At 36.7% G+C, this 23,357-nt stretch overlaps 1 pseudogene across 1 annotated transcript; it reads left to right on the top strand.

Moving 5' to 3' along the window:
* The first annotated feature begins 5,569 nt into the window (after nucleotides 1-5,569).
* On the top strand, nucleotides 5,570-21,698 carry LOC143596464 (protein DETOXIFICATION 12-like; annotated as a pseudogene). Its single transcript, XR_013146715.1, has 8 exons — nucleotides 5,570-5,761; nucleotides 16,432-16,466; nucleotides 19,472-20,016; nucleotides 20,108-20,194; nucleotides 20,284-20,340; nucleotides 20,955-21,193; nucleotides 21,281-21,486; nucleotides 21,636-21,698. The product of XR_013146715.1 is annotated as a protein DETOXIFICATION 12-like (transcript).
* Nucleotides 21,699-23,357: the final 1,659 nt, after the last annotated feature.

Raw genomic sequence — 23,357 nt, 5'->3', positions numbered from 1 at the left:
TCACAAATCTGACGAAACCAAAATTGTTCTTGCGCTTATCCTTCTTTCTTTCAACATAAACTGAGTATAATTCAAAATTCCGTAGACTGACAAAGCAATGCAAGTTATATTGAGTTATTGACTACTAGGATAGAACCCGTATGATACTCAGATGATTAAAAAAATACAACAAAAAGGTTAAATTTTATAATATACATATTAGCATACCTTATGAATTCATAAGATATAATTAATTTTATAAAATACATAGATTAAAAAGAATAATTCATATTTATATATTAAAATAAATCAAAATGGAATGTTGTAAATCTACACCAATTAAGAAAAAAAGAAGGTTAACATGAATTCATCCTAACTGAGTTGGTAAGCGACAAACATTTTAAAAGAAATGTAGTGAGTTTGATTTCTACCAACAACATATTTTTTATTTTATTATTCATGAAGTGGAAATTTAAAAAATGAAAAGTTGTACACTTGATGACGTGAAGGGTCTAGTTGCATGACATGTGAAAAGAATGTATGATTTTAATAATATAGGTAGATTCAATCCATTTCACATTTCATTTTTCATATGAAAACTGGATACCATTTATTTCCAAGTAATCTCTTTCATTTATTTATAGAGTCTCAAAAAATGCCTTTTTGACTTTAATTTGAAAATATTTATACAACATACATGTTATAAACTTTATGTGATAGTCAAACTTACTAGATTTAGTGGAGCATATTAGGATAATACCCGTGTTACACACACGTGAAAATATTTAAAACGTCATATATATGTATATAATATAAATCAATGCAAATGTCATATTTATGAAAAAAGAATAATTTGCATGAATTATAAGACATGATATTGTTATTTTAATTCAAAAACAAAAATATACAAAGACTAAAACAATTAAATGAAAATTTAAACATTTTTATAACTTATATCACGAGTACAAAATAACTTATACCATGAATATAAAATGTCTTGTCTTAATTAATACTTAATCATCTAATGAAATAACGTGTCTTGTCTCATATACATGATTAACAGAAACAAAAAAAAAATATCATGTAAATTCAAAACACATATACATTAACAATAACAAAAAAAAATAAACAGTTTAATAAAAATAGTAATAAGAATAAATATAAACATTCTGCATATATGAACATGCCAACGAAGATCATGTCTTCCCATTGCATATTATATTGACTAATACCTGGTGTTAAAGCTCTCGAACTTATGTCACAAAACTAAAAATAAAAATCATTAAATTAAAATTCAAACATATTAAGTGAAATTGAGTTGTTGCATGCATACAAAAAAAACTTACTATTTCAATAAATAAAATAAAGAGAGTGCCATCTTGACCTATCTCATTTACTCTTGACCATATATTTTGTAAAACTTCATATAAATATAAATGGAATAAATAATAAAATTAAAATTATGCTATAATGGTAAGTAATTTTATATTAATCGAATTAGTTGGAATTGAGATTCAAATCAGAACTTGAAATATTTAAAATTTGTTATCGAAAATATAAGATTATTATTGAAAGAATAAATCTTGAAATTTTGACATCATTATTTACATATATCTTACTATTAAATACGGAATTTAACAAATTTAAAAGATTTTTATAGTTTACAGTCTCAACAAACTTTCCATCTTTTATATTTGATCAATTCTTAATTAAGCATACATGTCAAAATCAATATATGGAATTGTAATATTCAGAATTTGACCAATTTTTCAACAAACTTTTTAAGGTTTGAATACCCTCAATGGTTTTAAACTCATTTCAAAAGCTTTCCATAATTTTTTAAAGTTTTCAAATTAACCGATTTGATTTTAAAATTTTCTCATTAATCGATTTAATTTTAACTTTTGTAATTATCTTTATAGTATTTATTAAATATAGTAGAACACAAGTTTATTGCTTTGATTTTTGTTATTATTCATAAAATTGAACCCTAATATTCGATTTAATATACCTAACTAAAAAGTTTAATTAAAAAATCTTTAATATGAAAATGTATATTTACATATTTCGGTTTCTATATAATTCACTTAATTTATGCTTAATATTTATAATATATTTGAACCCATTTCAAATTTACAATTTGACCAATTTTTCAACAAACTTTTTAAAAGTTTTAATACTCTTCTGTAACATCCCAAATTTCGAATAATAATAATAATAATGTATGACTGACTCGTCATGACGGAAAAGTTTACTTGAGTTAATAAGTAAAAAGTAAAATGGTAAAAGGGAAAGATAAGTAGGCTAATTAAATGGAATTAATCATGGACTAAAAAGGAAAGATGGGCCTTAGGTCCATGGGCTTAAGGGAGTATAAATACCCCTTAAACCCTAATCCTTTCCATTTCCATCCATATTTTCCATCTTATTATCTCTACACCTTAAAAACACACACTTAAGCCTAATACCTCTCCCTTAGCCGCCGGGCACCATCCGAACCCAAAACCAAGCTTCGTAATATTGAATCTTCGATCATATAAGTAAGCTAACAAGTCCTAGATCACGTACCAAGCTAAACACGGTTGGGAGAGAATTCCAAAGGTACGTTTTAAGCTTAAAGGTTACATTTTTATAAACGTTTTGCCATGAAACTTGACCCTACGATAGATCGGGTCTAGATGTTTCATAAAAATGCAAACTTAATGATTAAAATGAACTTAATAGACTTATGGTAGTATTCGGCTTATAGATAAACCCTAGATCTAGCCTAGAACGTTTTAACCTTATAAAGGTTTGAACTTTGTGTCTAAAACGGGTTAGATCTTGAAGCCGTGGTGATAATAGGGGTAAAACAGTATTGAATGATGGCCAAAAAGGGGTTAAAGGTTCATGAATCGAACCTTAGAACAATAACTGAGCATGGTAGAAACATAAAGATAGAAAAATGGGCTGAAATAGGTGTTCTCGGCCAGGGTTGAGGGTTCTCGGCCAACCCGTGTTTTCGGCCAGGTATGGGATTTCGGTCAACACAAGACTTCGGTCAAACTCGAGTTCGGTCAAACCTGAGTTCTCGGTCAGACCAGAGTTCTCGGCCAAATATGTGTTCTCGGTCAAAAATGGTTCTTGGTCATAAGTTCTCTGCCAAAGGGGTTCTCGGCTGATCTGTTCTCCGTTTGGATTTGGGTCTGAGTCCAGCAAGGCCCAGATACCATAATGGACAGTTGGGCCTGAATCAGCCAAGCCCATGCCCAATTCAGACAAACTAGCCCATTGTTTGGAGCTTAAATATACAAGCCCAACTTAGAAAATAACTTAAAATGTTAATGGAAAATGTGTTAAGACAGCTTAACCCCAGCCAGGGGCTCTGCCCCTTGGACCCCGCTAGGGGCTGCCGCCCCTAGAACCCCGCTGCCAGGGGCGCTGCCCCCGGACCTCCGTTCATTGTGGGTTATATAAACATAGAAATACGATACAAGTAGTAATAGTTAATTGATACATGTGAATATTATAAAGTTAGCCGTGCACAGCTCAAGAAGGTGATTACGATTAACGGTGAACGTAACCGCATTCAGGTGAGTTCTAGCCCCATTTACTTGTTATGTCTTCGGCGCTGTGTGCATACTCGATATGATAGTTAATACACTTACCTTAACTGGTAAGTGTATGCTTTATATAGTTTATATGTTATGTATGTATATCTTAATGTGAGTGAAAGCTTGTCGGTACGTGAATGATCTTCAGATATTGCACGTGCTAACAAGGGAGGTAAGGTTATGATAGGTGAATGTGATATATATATATATATATATATATATATATATATATGTACAATATATGAATATGTATGAATGATTAAAGAAAGTATGTATGTTATGGGTATGTAAAGACAGTATGTTCGAAGATGAAGAAAGAGGGACCAGACCATAATAATATTTGAGCTAGAAGGGACCAGACCCTAATAATATCTGAGATAGAGAAGTAAAAGGGACCAGACCCTAATAATATCTGAGATAGACAAGAAAGGGACCAGACCCTAATAATATCTTAGATAGACAAAGGAAAGAGGGACCAGACCCTAATAATATCTGAGATAGAATGGACAGTAATTTATATAGTATGAAAGTAATAAAGTATGAATGTATGGAATTACGTAATGAGAGTAAGTTAGTAAAGTAATTATTATGTATCTTCGGATGCATGATTGAAGGTAAGTGTATGTATTATACGATACGTGATTAACTAGAACTCACTCAGCGTAGCTGACTTTAACTATGCACGCAGGTGAGTATAATGAGGTAGCTCGCTTATGGGGACACGCGACATTGAATAAGAGGCTGGCATCAGGAGACTCAAGACGTTTATGTTTAATGTTACGTTTATTTTGAAAGACTAGATGTTGTTTTGAAACAAGTTATGGATTTAAGTAATGCTTTTTTTTGAAAGTTTTAATATTCCGCGTATGTTTTATTTAACTCTGATTAATAGAACTATGTTTATGAGTAAATCCAACGCCCAAATGTGAGGCACCGGTAACGGGGCCTTACATCTTCATAATTTTTAACACATTTAAAAAATTTTCCATAATTTTTTGAAGTTTTCAAATTAACCGATTAAATTTTAAATTTAGTAATTAACAGATTTAAATTTAAGTTTTTTAATTATCTTTATACTATTTATTAATAATAGTAGGACACAAGTTTTTTGTTTTGATGTTTTTTTATTATTCATAAATTATGCCCTAACCTTCGATTTAATATATTTAAGTAAAAAGTTTAATTAAAAAAATTTTAATAAGAAAATGTACATTTATATATTTCCAGTTTTTATATAATTCCCTTAATTTATGTTTAAAATTTATAACATATTTAAACACATTTCAAATTTGAATTTGACTAATAATGAAAATCATGGAAATATGTTAAATCGAATTTGACCAAGAATCAAAATCCTGGAAATATAATAAATCGAATTTGACCAACAACAATAGAAGATAGATTATATAAAAATAAATTAAATTACATGAACTGTGTATTGACCACGTAATATGCGTCTATTTTTGTTTTCGTATTCGATATATTTGTGGTACTATAATACACTTTTACAAGCTTAAAATTATCATCTTCATTCTTTAATATTGTTTGCAACGTCTAAACAAATGAAAAAACGCGACAATAACCGAACCGAAACCGAAAGACCGAAAAACCAAAAAACCGAAACTGAACGGTTTGTATATTCAAAAAACCGGTGACTTTGGTTTCGGTTTTGCCTAAAAACCGAACCGAACAATGCACAACCCTACCCAAATTTTACAAAAAAATTACTACATTTTCTCTCTTCATCATATAATTTACACTCACAACGACTCAAAACCTCACCCTATAATTTTCAAACTTCCCTCACATAATTTTGAGAGATACGATGAAAATGCTGTAAACACATATTATTAAGTCACAAGGTAAAATAGAATCACATTTAATTATTAGAAATATATTATACATTTTGTTACCCAAGAATACTATAAATAATAAATAAGCCCATCCTACTAACACTCTACTTCCATAACAGTTGATTAAATAACCACCACCAGAAAATGGAAGAAGGATTGCTTCTTAAACAAAGAGATGAGAGATTAACATGGTGTTACTGGAAGAGATGAAGAAATTTGGAGTTGTAGCAGGACCGATGGTCGCGGTTACATTTTCGCAATTCTTGTTGCAGGTTACCACCGTCATGATGGTTGGTCATCTAGGTGAACTTGCTCTCTCTAGCACCTCCATTGCTATCTCGCTGTAACGCCCTGGAATTTGACTGGTAGACAAAAATCAAGGAATCATCGGAAACTATACACTTTGGGGTTCTGGACGATAAGTTCGGAACCCATATCATTGGAGAAATCTGCTTTTATCATTTGAAATGTTTATTTTATAAAACGACATTTACGCCTGGAAAATATTAATTTTTATGCTTTTGAAAAATAAAATGTTCTTATTTAAAAAAAAAAAAAAAAAAAAAAAAAAAAAAAAAAAAAAAGATTTTAAATAATTATTCGGAAAATGGTTTATAAAAGTTTTGCTGAAAAAGTTTTAGTTTGTTTAAAAACTTATGAACTCGACTAGTCTTGACCCGTCGGTAGCCTAAACCCGAACCCGAGTCACCCGAGTATTTAAGCGGAAAATCAAGTATTCTTACACCATCTCTTTCATTTCCACCAACACTTCCCACCCAAACACTCCCACTTCTAGAGAGAGAGTAGTGAGAGAAAGTCATCCAATCTAAGATTCGAGTCCACCAATCTGTTTATCGTTGTTGTCGGTAAGATCTTCTTGAAAATCATACGTTTTTACAACCAAAACCCGCCCCGAATCGAGCAAAAAACTCCGACTTTTGTGTCAAGTGTGTTCTTGGTCAAAAACCGTCATTTTTGGTGTCAAAATGCAAGCTTTTGTGTTTAAAAGTACTAGGAATCGATACCCCTTTCAAACCCGAGCATTTCCATGTCAAAAACTTCGATTTTGGGTCAAAAATCTGGAAAATCTGGAAAACCCGTGGGTATCTCCGTCGCCCAGCTTGAAGGAGTCGAATCAGACTCATTCGATCGAACCAGTCGATCGAATCAGTCCAGTCGATCGAACCAGTCGATCGAATCAGTTCATTCGATCGAATGTGTCGATCGAACCAGTCCAGTCGACCGAATAGGAAAGCAACCGAATGGTCTCCAACTCATTCGACCGAATGAGCTTCGTATTCGATCGAACGTCTGTCTATTCGATCGAATGTGTTTCTATTCGATCGAATGTGTGTCTATTCGATCGAATGTGTGTCTATTCGATCGAATGTGTTTCGATTCGATCGAATCAGGTCAGAACCAAGCTGTTTCGTCTTTAAAACCTAGTTTTTGCTCGAGATCGTGTAAGGCTTACACTCTTAGACTTAAACTGCGTTGTTAACTTATTATGTCCTTGTCTAGACTTAGAGGATCGACGTTGACAGCACCCGACCGCCCTAGCAACCACACCTAGTCAACAAGGTGAGTTCATAGCCCCCATTTTTCTTTTAAAGCCTTTCAAACCATTGGGGGTGAAAACATGGTAAATGTACACGTTTTGACAAAACACATTTATTCAAACATTACTTATCATAAACACTTGACAAATCTTTTGCAAACAATGAACATTGGGAAAACAAGTAATCATGGCAGGTTACGCGTACCTTAACTTTCTCGGAAGTTGTGTATGCATAATCAAATATTCAGGAGTAAATATGAGAATCACTCAGCGTTTAGGGAACATTGGACGTTTGGAAATCAAAGTCATGTACCCGTTATACTTTATCATGAAAACACATTATTCATTGGTCAGTCTTGTGATCGTGTGAACAGTGGCAATATAGGTCACAATAGTGCATAGGTTGGATCTCCAAGTGGTCGATTGGTAGACAGGCCGTCACTAGATGTGGGATTCTAAAGTGATCGATTTAGAATACACGTGACCTATGGGGTTCTTAAGTGTTCGATTAAGAATCCGAAGGATCTCTTAAGTGTTCGATTAAGGATCCGAAGGATCTCCTAAGTGATCGATTAGGAAATCCAAGAGATACTAAAGTACGCTTTAGAATTCTCTCATGGTACCCAAAGTGATCGATTTGGGTTACCATCAAGGAAATCAAGTAGCATAGTGTGGTCTTGTGTGGGGTCGATGTCAGGTCTTGTGTGATCATTATGCATCATTATCATTTTTCATCATGGCATGGTTACATATGATTCTTGGGTATCTTATACATATATCCTTGATACCGTTCCTCCTGCATGCATGGAAACAATAATTGGAATCTTTATACGAAACTCTTGCAGATTCAGTTGAGATGATAAGCATACCAAGCATAGTAGGATAAGTTGTAGGAGTGGTGGGTTAGCCGATGGTACACCCTATATATAAACCCCTACAACTTAGCCTAGTATGCTTGTGTAGGGCTTATCACTACAGTATTAGTTAACCTATGAATTTACTCATCTACTTTTTGTAGTTGACGTTTTATTACATGTTTTCAGGAAATGAAGCAGGAAGTAGCTAATAGCTGATAGAGGCCTTAGAGAGATGAAGGCTAGGCTAGGAGTTGTTTGGAAACTTGATATTTTGTATTAAAACAATTTGTTTCATGTTACCTGGATGATGTAATATTTGACAGTTTGGTTAAGTTTATGCATTTAGACTTTTATACTATTGTGCTCAATCAATCACGACCTAGTCGCCACGCCTCGGTTTTCCGCCATTACGACCGGGGTGTGACAGATTGGTATCAGAGCCGATGGTTATAGGGAATTAGGAAACCGACCTAGACTATAACCTAGGACCCTTAACTCTAGATAATTCATGCATCACTATCACACGCCCACACTTATGTGCTTGCTATGTGCTTATGTGCTGCATCTTTAATTGTGTCTATCGTAGCGATGTATTCTTTGGCTATTCCTTATCCTGTTATTCTTATTCCCGGTATCATTCTTGCGCGTTCTTTTTCTTTTTCAGAATGCCTCCTCGTCGCTCGTCCGTTAATGCTGACCCTGCTGACCTCGCTGCCATCATAGCGCAGCAAATTGCAGCAGTTCTTCCGGGTCTGGTTAACAACCTAAGGCAAGAAGGAACCTCGGGTGCGCCACAAGCCCCAGAACCGAATCCTACTCTTCAGGCCGACAGGCTCTATAAGGCTTTTACTAACACTGGGCCTACGAGCTTTAATGGATCCGAGGGAGCTGCTGGTCTTCTCCAGTGGTTCGAGAAAGTCGAAGCTTCATTCAACATGTGCTCTTGCCCGGATGAACTCAGGGTCAAATTCGCGGCGAGTATGTTCCACAAACGGGCTCTCACGTGGTGGAATATCGAGATTAGAACCAGGGGGCGAGACGCGGTCTTAGCCTTGCCCTGGGCCGAGTTTGTTGAGCTAGTCACGCAGGAGTTCGTTCCGAGAACCGAACTCCAGAAATTGGAGGCTGAGTTTAGGGCGCACGCGATGAAGGGCGCCGATCACATGAAGTACACGGAGAGATTTCATGAACTCTCCCTATTGGTGCCCCACATGGTTACCCCAGCTTCACGCGCTGTCGAGCAATACATCAGCGGTCTTCCGGACTCTATGAGGGGCATTGCGGTTGCAGTTGACCCCACTACACTTAAGGCGGTGATCGATCTCACTGCCCGTTTGACCAGGGAACAGCTCAGGACCGGTGTTTTGCATCAGGATAAGGGCAAATCTTCCGATGGGAAAGCGAAAAAGGGGAACAATAGGAAGCGGAAAGCGACCTACTTAACTGCGATCACTGGTGCTACGCCTATCAACTCCATGGCCCCCGTTTCAGCCGCAACAGTTCAGGGAAGACCGAGAAAGGAATATACTGGGCCGCATCCCAAGTGCAACTTATGTTCTTATCATCACCCAACAAGTGAGTTGTGCCGCAAGTGCACAAATTGTGGACGATTCGGACACCTGGTGGAGCGCTGCAGGAGTCCTGGCAACCAATTGGCTGTGGGGAATGCTAACCCTCAGCCTAACCCTGCTCGAGGCTGCTTCGAGTGTGGCGCGATGGACCATTACAGAAATCGATGCCCTCGCGTCACCAACGTTCCTCCGGCTCGCGGGAGGGCCTTCACCATTGGAGCTGCCGAAGCACGCCAAAACCCCGATGTTATTACTGGTACGTTTACTCTTAACAACAATTGGGTGTCTGTCCTATTTGATACAGGAGCTGATAGGAGTTTTGTCTCTTGCGAATTGGTTCCTTTGCTGAAATTAAAAATTTCCGAGTTGGAACCTGCCTTGGTTGTTGAACTTGCTAGTGGAGAGTCCACACAAGTGAGGTCTGTCATTCGATATTGCACCCTTACTCTTGTCACCACATCGTTCAGTATTGACCTTATACCTTTTCGTCTTGGAAGCTTCGATCTAGTTGTGGGAATGGACTGGCTGTCTAGCAATCGCGCGGAAGTAATCTGCGCCGAGAAACTTATTCGTATCCCTCTGTCTTCTGGTGAAATTCTAACCATTCAAGGGGATAGGTCGGGTGGATGCCTAAGAATCGTTTCTTGCTTAAAAGCCAGTCGGTACCTTCAAAAGAAGTATCCCGCATTTCTAGCCCGTGTTACTCTCAAGGAATCCAAAGTCAAGAGACTGCAGGACTTCCCTGTCGTGCGTGAATTTTCTGATGTTTTTCCCGATGAGCTGCCTGGACTTCCTCCTAGCAGGCAGGTGGAATTTCGTATCGATCTTATTCCTGGTGCTCTCCCTGTTGCTAAGTCTCCTTATCGTCTAGCTCCGCTGGAACTTCAAGAATTATCGAATCAGCTTCAAGAACTTCTTGGCAAGGGATTCATTCGCCCTAGCTCGTCTCCATGGGGAGCCCCAGTACTCTTCGTCAAAAAGAAGGATGGGACTTTCCGTATGTGCATTGACTATCGGGAGCTTAATAAACTGACCATCAAAAACCGGTACCCTTTACCGAGAATTGATGATCTCTTTGATCAGCTTCAGGGTGCTACGTTTTTCTCTAAGATCGATCTGCGTTCTGGTTACCATCAATTGCGTGTTCTGGAAGAGGATATCCCGAAAACTGTGTTCCGAACTCGTTACGGTCATTACGAGTTCATGGTTATGCCTTTTGGAATGACCAATGCCCCCGCCATTTTCATGGATCTGATGAATCGCGTTTGCCGTCCATATCTCGACCAGTTTGTCATTGTTTTCATAGACGATATTCTCATTTATTCTCGTTCGAGGACCGATCATGAGCTTCATCTCAGGCTTATTTTGGAGCTTCTCAGGAAGGAACAACTATATGCCAAGCTCTCCAAGTGCGAATTTTGGCTAAAGGAAGTTCAATTCTTGGGACATGTTATCAATGTCGACGGCATACACGTCGACCCTGCCAAGGTAGAAGCCATCAGAAATTGGGTAGCGCCTAAAACACCTACCGAAATCCGTTCATTTCTTGGATTGGCTGGTTACTACCGCCGATTTATCTCAAACTTCTCCAGGATTGCCTTGCCTTTGACCACTCTGACTCAGAAGGGAGAACCCTTCGTGTGGGGACGAGATCAAGAGGAAGCCTTCCAAACTCTGAAGAATAAACTTTGCCGTGCACCGATTCTATCGCTTCCGGAAGGTGACGATGACTTTACCGTTTATTGCGATGCTTCAAATCAAGGCCTCGGTTGCGTTTTAATGCAACGAGGGAAGGTCATCGCTTACGCTTCTCGACAACTCAAGGTGCACGAAAAGAACTACGCCACGCATGACCTCGAGTTGGGTGCTGTGGTGTTTGCCTTAAAAATCTGGAGACACTACCTGTACGGCACGAAGTGTGTCATCTTTACCGACCACAAGAGCTTACAGCACATCCTCCATCAGAAAGAGTTGAACATGAGGCAGCGACGCTGGGTCGAACTTCTCAGCGATTACGATTGTGAAATCCGCTACCACCCGGGAAAGGCTAATGTGGTGGCTGACGCATTGAGTCGTAAAGAAAGGACCCAGCTGCACTCTATTCGAATTCAATCCAATCTTCCCTCCTTAATTCGCGAAGCTCAGAATCTGGCGCTTGTGAATGGAGATCTCAAGGGCGTTTTGTCGTGTGGAGCCGAACAGAAATTCGAAACCAAGTTGGACGGCATCCTCTATTTTCTTGATCGAGCATGGATCCCAAACTCTGAGCCTCTTCGAACGCTTATTCTAAGTGAAGCCCACAAGTCCAGATACTCGATTCATCCCGGCAGCAGCAAAATGTATCAAGATCTTAAACCTCATTATTGGTGGCCCGGGATGAAGAAAGACATCGCTTTATACGTGATGAGATGTTTGACTTGTTCGCGAGTCAAGACAGAGCATCGAAGGCCGTCTGGGCTGCTTCAGCAACCTATTATTCCTCAGTGGAAGTGGGAAGAGTTAGCTATGGATTTCATCACCAAGCTACCGCGGACGCCTAGCGGTCATGACTCAATTTGGGTTATTGTGGACATTCTAACTAAATCCGCTCACTTTATCCCGGTTCGTGAGGACTACACTACGGAAAAGTTGGCGCGGATATACATTCGTGAGATCGTTTCCCGTCATGGTGTGCCTAAGGGCATTACGTCTGATCGCGACAGCAGTTTTTCTTCCAGGTTCTGGAAATCTTTGCAAAAGGCCTTTGGGACAAGTGTGAAGCTTAGCTCTTCCTATCATCCAGAAACTGATGGGCAGAGCGAGAGGACCATACAAACCCTAGAGGACATGTTGAGAGCTTGTATCCTTGAATTCGGTAATAGTTGGGAAGCTCATCTGCCGCTGGCAGAATTTTCTTACAACAATAGTTACCACTCTTCTATTAAATGCGCGCCGTTTGAAGCTCTTTACGGTCGCAAGTGTCGCTCACCCTTGTGTTGGTCCGAGACCGGGGATTCACAGATCATCGGCCCGGAACTAATACAGGAAACAACCGATCAAATCGCTATCATTCAACAGCGACTCAAAGACGCCCGTTGTCGGCATAAGTACTACGCAGACAAACGACGCAAGCCACTCGAGTTTCAAGTTGGTGACCGTGTTCTGCTGAAAGTTTCCCCCTGGAAGGGCGTAGTCCGTTTCGGGAAGAAGGGAAAGTTCGCTCCTAGGTATGTTGGACCATTCAAAATCCTTGAAAGGATCGGACCAGTTGCCTATCATCTTGAGCTGCCGCCGGAACTCGGTAGAGTTCACAATGTTTTTCATGTTTCGCAGTTAAAGAAGTGTCTTGTTGACGAGGCCCTTCTCATTCCCGTCGACGAGGTTCGAATTAACGACAATCTGCTTTTTGTTGAAGAACCCGTCGAAATCTTGGATCGCGAGGTCAAGAAGACCAAGCGTAGCCGCATACCGCTGGTGAATGTTCGATGGAATAACAAACGCGGACCCGAGTTTACATGGGAACGCGAAGATCAAATGAAGGAGAAATACCCTCATCTGTTCTCTTAGTCTCTATTCTTGTAATCTATTGTCTAGAAGTCAATATAACATTTGCAGCATGTATCAAATAATTGTGTTATTCAATGAATATCGTGTTGCCTTATTATGCCTATAAGTATTCTTTTATTTGCATCCACAAATTTGGCTACTCAGGGCTCATGCTGGGAGCACAAGTCATATCTACTCAATCATATGAATTTTGGGGAAATTTATACATTATTTAAGCCAAAAATTTGTCATTCATTCTTGCATTCATGGAGCATGGTTGTGTGTATGTGTGTGGTGTCGTGTCAAATTTTCTAGCCGCACACAATAGAGCTTATACATTGATACAAGGTGAGCTCGTAATTATAGTCCGGAATATAATTACATCAAGGTCACAGGTGTATACGTGTATAAGCAATATGCTATTGTGTAACTAGAAGTCGTGAACTCAAGGTTCGTGTAGAGAAATATTCGACAAAGGTGAAGAAGTGGTGGGTTAGCCGCTGGTACACCCTATATATAAACCTCTTCGGCACGAGTTGAATATGTCTGAAGCGAAACCTGGAAATTAGGGACTTATAGTTAGCGTGGCAGCTGTGAGACATTGAATTCAAGAATTACCGAGGGTAATATTCGCGGAAGATTGAAGGAGTGGTGGGTTAGCCGCTGGTACACCCTATATATAAACCCCTTCAATCCGAAATGAATATGTCTGATGTAAAGCTTGAGGATGATGCCTTGTAGTGGAAAATAGTGTGTCGTCCTGTGTGTCATTGATCTAATAGGAGTCGAAGGAAACACCCAAGTAAGGTTGAAGGAGTGGTGGGTTAGCCGCTGGTACACCCTATATATAAGCCCCTTCGGCTTGATTTGGGTGGTGCCTGAGACGAATATTAGAAGTGGTGGCGCATAGTGGTCATCATGGGATCATGTAATCTTAATCATCGATGCATCAAGTATACTAAAAAGCTAAATTTCGGGACGAAATTCCCCTAAGTTGGGGAGGATGTAACGCCCTGGAATTTGACTGGTAGACAAAAATCAAGGAATCATCGGAAACTATACACTTTGGGGTTCTGGACGATAAGTTCGGAACCCATATCATTGGAGAAATCTGCTTTTATCATTTGAAATGTTTATTTTATAAAACGACATTTACGCCTGGAAAATATTAATTTTTATGCTTTTGAAAAATAAAATGTTCTTATTTAAAAAAAAAAAAAAAAAAAAAAAAAAAAAAAAGATTTTAAATAATTATTCGGAAAATGGTTTATAAAAGTTTTGCTGAAAAAGTTTTAGTTTGTTTAAAAACTTATGAACTCGACTAGTCTTGACCCGTCGGTAGCCTAAACCCGAACCCGAGTCACCCGAGTATTTAAGCGGAAAATCAAGTATTCTTACACCATCTCTTTCATTTCCACCAACACTTCCCACCCAAACACTCCCACTTCTAGAGAGAGAGTAGTGAGAGAAAGTCATCCAATCTAAGATTCGAGTCCACCAATCTGTTTATCGTTGTTGTCGGTAAGATCTTCTTGAAAATCATACGTTTTTACAACCAAAACCCGCCCCGAATCGAGCAAAAAACTCCGACTTTTGTGTCAAGTGTGTTCTTGGTCAAAAACCGTCATTTTTGGTGTCAAAATGCAAGCTTTTGTGTTTAAAAGTACTAGGAATCGATACCCCTTTCAAACCCGAGCATTTCCATGTCAAAAACTTCGATTTTGGGTCAAAAATCTGGAAAATCTGGAAAACCCGTGGGTATCTCCGTCGCCCAGCTTGAAGGAGTCGAATCAGACTCATTCGATCGAACCAGTCGATCGAATCAGTCCAGTCGATCGAACCAGTCGATCGAATCAGTTCATTCGATCGAATGTGTCGATCGAACCAGTCCAGTCGACCGAATAGGAAAGCAACCGAATGGTCTCCAACTCATTCGACCGAATGAGCTTCGTATTCGATCGAACGTCTGTCTATTCGATCGAATGTGTTTCTATTCGATCGAATGTGTGTCTATTCGATCGAATGTGTGTCTATTCGATCGAATGTGTTTCGATTCGATCGAATCAGGTCAGAACCAAGCTGTTTCGTCTTTAAAACCTAGTTTTTGCTCGAGATCGTGTAAGGCTTACACTCTTAGACTTAAACTGCGTTGTTAACTTATTATGTCCTTGTCTAGACTTAGAGGATCGACGTTGACAGCACCCGACCGCCCTAGCAACCACACCTAGTCAACAAGGTGAGTTCATAGCCCCCATTTTTCTTTTAAAGCCTTTCAAACCATTGGGGGTGAAAACATGGTAAATGTACACGTTTTGACAAAACACATTTATTCAAACATTACTTATCATAAACACTTGACAAATCTTTTGCAAACAATGAACATTGGGAAAACAAGTAATCATGGCAGGTTACGCGTACCTTAACTTTCTCGGAAGTTGTGTATGCATAATCAAATATTCAGGAGTAAATATGAGAATCACTCAGCGTTTAGGGAACATTGGACGTTTGGAAATCAAAGTCATGTACCCGTTATACTTTATCATGAAAACACATTATTCATTGGTCAGTCTTGTGATCGTGTGAACAGTGGCAATATAGGTCACAATAGTGCATAGGTTGGATCTCCAAGTGGTCGATTGGTAGACAGGCCGTCACTAGATGTGGGATTCTAAAGTGATCGATTTAGAATACACGTGACCTATGGGGTTCTTAAGTGTTCGATTAAGAATCCGAAGGATCTCTTAAGTGTTCGATTAAGGATCCGAAGGATCTCCTAAGTGATCGATTAGGAAATCCAAGAGATACTAAAGTACGCTTTAGAATTCTCTCATGGTACCCAAAGTGATCGATTTGGGTTACCATCAAGGAAATCAAGTAGCATAGTGTGGTCTTGTGTGGGGTCGATGTCAGGTCTTGTGTGATCATTATGCATCATTATCATTTTTCATCATGGCATGGTTACATATGATTCTTGGGTATCTTATACATATATCCTTGATACCGTTCCTCCTGCATGCATGGAAACAATAATTGGAATCTTTATACGAAACTCTTGCAGATTCAGTTGAGATGATAAGCATACCAAGCATAGTAGGATAAGTTGTAGGAGTGGTGGGTTAGCCGATGGTACACCCTATATATAAACCCCTACAACTTAGCCTAGTATGCTTGTGTAGGGCTTATCACTACAGTATTAGTTAACCTATGAATTTACTCATCTACTTTTTGTAGTTGACGTTTTATTACATGTTTTCAGGAAATGAAGCAGGAAGTAGCTAATAGCTGATAGAGGCCTTAGAGAGATGAAGGCTAGGCTAGGAGTTGTTTGGAAACTTGATATTTTGTATTAAAACAATTTGTTTCATGTTACCTGGATGATGTAATATTTGACAGTTTGGTTAAGTTTATGCATTTAGACTTTTATACTATTGTGCTCAATCAATCACGACCTAGTCGCCACGCCTCGGTTTTCCGCCATTACGACCGGGGTGTGACACTCGCTTTCCGGTGTCACCGGATTCAGCCTAATGGTCAGTTCTCTTAACAGTTATATATATTCCTTAGGCTCCAGTTTGTTTGCGTCTTTCAAATTGTGTTTGTTGAATCTGAATTGTTTTGAATTTAACATTAAGATTTATCTTTTATAACTCTTAACAAATACTATATTTAACTTACCAAATATGATTAAAATATGATGTAAGACAGGAAGTAGTCAAGTTTGAACTGACTGAGCACTTGGTGACAAAATCTTCGTTATTTCCTGGAAGCACAGTTTTGTCTGGCATGTTAAATAGATTAACATAATTGTCACATAGATTAAAGTATTCATATTGTTAATATTGTTAAAGCATTCAGAAGCCAATTTTCCATTCTTATATCTATAATTACACTATAAAATATTATACTTCTCTTTTTTATTTAATTAAATAATATATTTTTACTTTTATCATTACAATTTTTTCTCTTCTCGACTCACAACTAATTCTTTAAATATTAAAAAATAAATAGGAGCAAACTTTCTTTCCTCAAATTTTCAAAAAATCATTATATTTCTCTATCCACCATATAATTTACACTCACAACTATTCAAAACTCGACCCTATAATTTATCAATTTCCCTCACATAATTATAAGGGATGAGTTGGGAATGCTCTTAGGATGGAATGAGAGGGTGAAAATGAAGCCCCTGCCGAGCGGAATACCATTCGGCTTCAAGCAGTAAGACGAAAGTGTCAACTCAAACAAGAAAATTAATAACCATTAAGAGACTATCAAACAACCTCTTCCCATCATCCCAAATATTAATTTTTTATATTAGTTCAAGTTTAGACTCATAGATTCTATTATTTTGATCATTTCTCCAATATATTATTATAATACTATTATAACATTAGTAATATTATGGTGACTTACAATTTTTTTTTCGAAATGTGACTTTTATAAAACACATCAAACAAACATCACACTCAGCCTCTCTCTTAACTTGAAGAGAGGCCACAAAACCAAAAAATTACATAAAGTCAAAAGAACACCTTTTCGACAACATAGTATTTTGAAATTTAAACTTATATTTGCACCGCTAAAATCCCAAAGTTTTAATTTTATTATGTTACTCGCTTTTCAAATACACCAACAGTCGATAGATATAATACATTGGAGAGCCACATGTTCTGTATCTACCAAACCAACTTTAACATGAGACTTTAAAAGATCTCTCACCAAAGGTGCTGCAACCTCATGCACGCGCTACAATAATATTATTGTACTACTATTATTATTATTATTATTATTATTATTATTGTTGTTGTTGTTGACGATTAGCAGAACATATTAACGCAATTCACTAAATTTGAAATAATGATTTAAATAGAACATATTTACACACCCTCAAATAATTTGCAATTATATATCTAATCTATAGGTTTGAGTTATTATAAGAAATGTAATAAAAATGAGAAAGACGAGAAGACATAATTTATTGTCATGTGTCAAGTGAGGATTCAAGGAGGAATGACATAAAAGGAAAAACACAAATTTTCTCTAGTCACTTGTCAAATCCCCAACTATTTTAAAATGTTTATAACTTTTTCGTTCAACATTTTTTTTAAAAGTTCGCCATAATAACAAGCATATTTTTATATTTAATATGAGTATGACTTTGTTTTACAAAAATAAAAAAATTATGTTATTGTATCTTTCTGTTTGTCATTGTATCTGTTCATCATTGTGTCTCTCTATTTATCATTGTGTCGTTATGCTTATTGTGTTTTTTTATTTCAAAGCTGATGAAATCTGAACATTGTAATAGTTAAATTACATCGTTGTGTGTAATTATAATATGTAAATATAATGATAAAATAACAACTATATCTAATACGTAAAAGTATAAAACACAATGATTAATGCATATTACACAATAACATAAAACATAAAACACAATGGTGAATACATATTATACACAATGATCTAAAAAGTGAAACACAATGGTAATTACATAATATACCATGACCTGAACATAATACACAATAAACGTAATACAGAATGACTAAAATAAAATGATGAGTAGAAAGACACAATAACAAATAATATACAAAATGATGAACATAAAGAAACAATAATGAACAAAAGACACAATGACGTACATTTTGTTGTAAATTTTATCTTTAATATGTGTAGCGATTGAAAAACAAAATGACCATAACCTGTAACAAAATGTAGAAAACTTAATTAAAAAAACATAATGAAAAACCTATTACACAATGCATAAAAACCCCACTATTTTTTAATACATTAATAGGTTACTCATATTAAAGTTAAAAACCGTTTGTTATTAAGGTGATTTTTTTAAAAAAAAATTATCGTATGACAAGGTTATGAACATTTTGAAATAATCGGGGAACTGACATGTGTAGAGAGAAATCAACGATATGGACTATTCCATATATGCCATATTCATCATTTTTTATTCTCAACTTAAGTACAACTATTCAAATCTAAGATTAATGGACTAGATTACTTCTCACACTTCTCATTTTTTATTTACTTTGTATTTTAACCTAATCATTACAAAATATGTGCAATGATGTTATTTTGGCTCGCTAACAACTTTTTGCTTCAATTTAATAGAACATATTAACACAACTCGATTATCTAATGAACATTAGATATTCTTTTATCATGTCTTGTGTTTTCTAGTTTTAGTTAATAGAATGTTATTGTCACTTTATATAGTGTCACTTTTACTTGCAAACAAATTTCATTTTATTTATTTGAAAAAATTAAATAAATAACGCGTGAAAGATAAAAAAAATACCAACACCACCTCTTGAAAGACCGAGAATGATAGAATAGTGAAAATATGATGTCGCGCTTACATGAAGGAGAGAAGGGTGAAATACGGAGAGGGATGGAAAGACTAATTTTCTTCACCCTTAAAGCTCATTAAAAAAATAACAAGTCAACATCACACTGAAAAGTTAACCACCATGATCATCTTAATTAAACTGACTTATCTGATTTTGCTATAATCTAATAGATGGGGATGTCTAGTGCTTTGGAAACATTATGTGGACAAGCTTATGGTGCTCAACAATACAAGAAATTTGGAACTTTGATTCACACAGCTATTTTCTCACTTTCAATCGTTTGCATTCCACTTGCAATCTTTTGGAGATACATCGGATCATTACTCATTCTTATCGGTCAAAGCTCTTCAATTTCACATGAAGCCGGGAAATTCATCATGTGGCTCATCCCCGGACTGTTTGCTTATGCGATTCTTCAACCACTTGTTAGATATTTCCAAATGCAAAGCATGGTATTACCCGTGCTTGGCAGCTCAATAGTTGCTTTATGCCTACACATTCCTCTTTGTTGGACCCTTGTGTACAAAACTGCATTAGGGAACATCGGGGCAGCAGTTTTAATGGGGGCTGCTATGTGGTCAAATGTTATATTTGTCTTGTTTTACATGAAGTACTCACCTTCATGTGAAAAAATACGTTTTCCGATCTCACTAGAAGTGTTTCATGAAATGAAACAATTTTTTAGCTTTGCTATTCCTTCAGCTATCATGATTTGGTAATCTTGCATACCATTACACGTTTACATTTCAAATTATTCAGTTATTTTGATGTTTTTTTCTTTTGTTTATAACAAATAACATGTGCAGCCTCGAATGTTGGTCATATGAGCTTTTGGTATTGTTGTCTGGACTTCTACCAAATCCTGAGCTTGAAACTTCGGTTCTTGCCATATGGTATGATATCTAACAAAACTAAACTGTATTAGTGTATATTTGATTTTGGAACATAAAAAACTAATGATTTTTTTTTATCTCTTGAACAGTCTCAACACAATTGTTACACTCTATGCCATACCTTTTGGATTTTCTGCTGGTGTTAGGTTTGTCTATACTTACCTTGATAATAGTAATGGTTGTACCTTAGAGCATTCACATCCTTCCCCGACCTATTTATTGTGCGTGGAGTTTTCATAATTTATGAGTGTGGTTGTGAGTGTAAAAGAGACAAAATATGAGTATTCATCTTATATTTGGAAAAACACAGTTCAATCATATTATTTTTTAATATGAATTGAAAGTGGTTGTGAATGGAGGAGAGAAAAAAATTAATGATAAAGATATAAAAAACATTATTTAATTGAAAAAAAAGAAATGAAAATGTAATGATTTTTAGTATAATTTTATGAATGGAGATATGGGAAGGGTTGTGATTTCTAGGGGTGTAAAGAAGCCAAGAATAAAATATATAAATAATAGCCTCGTTTAGGCTCGCTAGCTAGCTCGAACAAGGTAGTAAAGCTTGGGCTCAGGTCTGTTCACTAAATAAGTTTATTTTAAGGATCGAGCTCGATTAAACTTGGTTAGATTCGAGTGTTTTAGTGAGCTCTCAAGTAACTCATAAGCAACTTGGTTCTTTTACACTATTACATGTATGCAATACTATATTTATGACTAATATGGTGATATTGGTGACATGGCTGCGTTTTTTGTTCAGCACGAGAGTTTCAAATGAACTAGGAGCCGGGAATCCAAACGGGGCCCGTGTGGCTGTCAAAGCCATTTTAATAATAATGGTTGTCGAGACAGCTATAGTCAGCACAACTGTTTTTGCCAGTAGGCGTGTTTTTGGATACATTTTCACAAATGATAAGGAAGTTGTTGATTATGTCACAAAAGTTGCCCCCTTTTTGTGTTTAAACATTATACTTGATAGTATTCAGGGAACCCTTTCAGGTGATATTACCTCCATGCATGTTTGTTGTGTGTTTTACTAGACACGCACATGTTTATAAAGGTGGTTATTAATTATTTATGAAATAGGTGCTGTAAGGGGTGTGGGGTGGCAACATTTAGGGGCGTACGCAAATCTTGCTGCCTATTATCTAGTTGGAATCCCGGTTGCTGCTTTATTAGGATTCTGCACCTCACTAAGAGGAGAGGGCTTGTGGATCGGGATATTAGTTGGGGCTTTATTTCAAGTTATTCTACTTTCGGTTGTAACAACATGTACAAGATATGAAAAACAGGTATTGTGTTATCTTCATCCGCTTTCATTTCCTTTTTCGAATATTAACGGAAAAACATATTATTATGAATTAAGGATAAACTTTTAAGGTTAAAAGTGTACTTTAAATTATTTGTTAGATCAGTTAACAACTATGGGTAATGGATACAGGCAATGGAGGCAAGGGAGAGACTACTTGAGGGAGAATGTTCAACCGAAGATGGATCGAGTTGATCTCAAAACTCGTCATTATCTCACTTAACGTATTTTTACATGAAATGAAATTATTGGTTAAACATGTATTTCTTTATATAGGGTGCAATATCCAAAAACTTTTATAAATAATGGAACGAGACTACAAACAAAGTTCACCCCCCTCGACACATTCCCAAAGGACACAGTTGAGTTAGATAAGAGAAAATCAAAATACCCTAACTAGCTAAGTGATAGACCAAACAGGAACTATAAATGAGTAGGCTATAACTATATTTTTTTTCCTTTTTAATTAAAGAACTGTTAGTTGAGAATCAAATAAACCAAGAAACGGCAACAAAATTACAATTAAGATTACAAGAGAGAGAAGTCAAGAAGAAAGCACACAACACATTGGGCCTTCAAAAATCATAAATTAATGTGGCCATGAATCCATGATGGCCCATAAAATCATGTAAGGAGTGAGGTTCTTTTTCTGCTTAGACGCTTGAATGAAAATGCGAAGACGTCCAAACTCAATTCGTATAAAAATTTTCGTAATTGGGGGCAAGCTCAAAAGTTTCATATGCAAACAAAAAAGGAAGGGGGGGGGGGGGGTTGGGGGTTGGCAAATGGCTATTAACATTTAACAAAGAAACCGCATTTATATAAACTACCACATGCATTCATTCGGTATGATTCCAAGTTTGGAATGCATACTGTTGGGGCATTTTCTATAACCAAACAAGTGTTTTAACACCTTTGGCATCCACTTCCATATCCTTATCTTCGGGTTGAGGACCACGTGACTTAAAAGAATGTACAAGAACTACGCGCAATCGGTTTCCAGTAGGAGACTAGCAAGATATATGGTTTGTAGGGGGATTGAACCCTGATCTTGGTTAGGAGGTTGTAAGCATATCTGATGTATAAGAAATTATATATATTTGCAGCACTAAAATATCCCCAAATAAGGGAAATTTCGACAACTATATTAGAATAAATAACCTTAATGTTTATAATTTCTATCCATAGGTAAATATAGTCCCAAGGAATAAAAAAGCTTAAATACGAAGAAAACGGAGATAAACGTTGAAAACTGACTCAACACACCTCATGGTGAAACAAGACATTGCCATGCCTAAAGCATACGAAGTAAAGACAAAAAAAATCAGGAAGTCAAGACATGGCTATGTTAACCAAGACACGTACCCCATGTTATCAACAACAAGAAGAAAAATACAAAATAGAAGATTCTGGAGTAAAACACGACAATGTCTTCCCAAGACACGACCATGCCTTGAAGTACAAGAAAAAAGGACAAAACATGAGAAGTTTGGACTGTTGTGGAACTCAACAAGGCCATGCCTTGCTTAACACGACTGTGTTAACCTTGAGCTGTACGATCTGGCATGAACAATTAATGCAACATGACAAAAATAGGCGACATGGCCGTGCCAAGCTTAACACGATCGTGCCTAAAGGACTTGGACACCTTATAAATTGAATGCTCTTTTTCTTCATTATATAGACTTGAACACCAACTAGAGAATCATTCAATACTCTCCAACCACCTCCTTACACCACCATTAATAAGAGAATTAATCTTATCCATCCAACTCTTGAAGATTAAGGAAATTAATCATTTGGGAGAAGTCATTAGCATAAAAGATTAGTCATTCAAATTGGTTAGATTGTTTC

Source organism: Bidens hawaiensis, unplaced genomic scaffold (assembly GCF_021521415.1).
Source record: "Bidens hawaiensis isolate Kalapana, Puna unplaced genomic scaffold, B.hawaiensis_p1.1 tig00046550_1, whole genome shotgun sequence".
NCBI classification, from domain to species: Eukaryota; Viridiplantae; Streptophyta; class Magnoliopsida; order Asterales; family Asteraceae; genus Bidens; species Bidens hawaiensis.
The sequence above is the reverse complement of the archived record's forward strand: the minus strand, read 5'-3'. Positions and strand labels throughout refer to the sequence as shown.